Source organism: Pteropus alecto, unplaced genomic scaffold (genome assembly GCF_000325575.1).
Source record: "Pteropus alecto unplaced genomic scaffold, ASM32557v1 scaffold106, whole genome shotgun sequence".
NCBI lineage: Eukaryota > Metazoa > Chordata > Mammalia > Chiroptera > Pteropodidae > Pteropus > Pteropus alecto.
In genome coordinates this window covers 7,850,107-7,851,211 of record NW_006442103.1, presented here as the reverse complement: position 1 = coordinate 7,851,211, position 1,105 = coordinate 7,850,107, and the positions used below count along the sequence as shown (strand labels likewise).

Sequence of the window (1,105 nt, the reverse complement as noted above, 5' to 3'; positions counted from 1 at the left end):
CTAGGCACAAAGTTAGAAAATCTTTTGTTTGTTTCCCCACACACAGTTAAAGATATCTATCTACATGGCCACAGGCAGTCTACTCCGAAGAGTAATGAATCCTTCAGGTCTCCCTATTTCATGGGTTGGGTTGGGGTACAAAGCAATCTAACACTTTGTAAGAAAATATTTTCTCATGTAACTTTTTTCTCATTCCCAGCATGAAAGGAATAGAAAACATTCTGAATTTCTCTGAAGTAGCTACCTACAAATTCTACTTTTCTCTCTCCCCATTTTACTAACAAGGCAAACAGACTTGTCTACAGTAACAGTGTTATGATTTATTTCATTTCCAAAACACAATTTTTTTTTTTTACCAATGTCAACATTAGTAGAAGTCTAGGTTTTAGTTATAATTTATCATTTTTTTTGTTTTTGTTTTTTAATGCCTACAGTTCTTGGTATTCCTAACTGGTCTCCCATCCAAGTACTAACCAGGCCCGACCCTGCTTAGCTTCTGAGATCAGAAGAGATGGGGCACATTCAGGGTGACATGGCCATAGACTTTTAGCTATAATTTAAACAAATACGTACACACACAGACATCCTCAGCTATATATTTTGACATATGTGTGTGTTTGCTGGTATGTGTTTCTGTTTCATTTTGGAGTCCAGGCTCTGTGTAACCTGTCACCTGCTTACCTTCAGTCCTGATGCTATTCTTGCTATGTGTCTTCCCTAACTACACTTCAGTTATATCCTTCCATCTTCTCTCTACTGTGAGTACTCGATACTTGCTCGTCTCTTTTCCTGGTACATTCCCTAATTTTTTGTCAAAAGAGTCCATATGCAGAATTTACAGCATGAATGAAATCTCCCTAATAAATCTTTAACATAAAAGTTTCCCGTAATGTGTCTCTTAGCACCTTATCATTAGTAAATATATATTTGTGTAGTTATTACTATTATTTGCCTATTTCCTCAACTAGGCTCTAAGTTCTTTGTCTTTCTTACTGAGAATGATTTCTTAGAATACAGGCTCCAAGTCTTTCTTAATGAGAATGATTTTCCTAGAATCTATCACAGTGCTTAATTCTCAATAAGAAATTTTTGAATGAGTGAATGA

General features: G+C 35.6%; 1 pseudogene; it reads right to left on the bottom strand.

Moving 5' to 3' along the window:
* Nucleotides 1-425: 425 nt before the first annotated feature.
* Nucleotides 426-544, bottom strand: LOC112469138 (annotated as a pseudogene).
* Nucleotides 545-1,105: the final 561 nt, after the last annotated feature.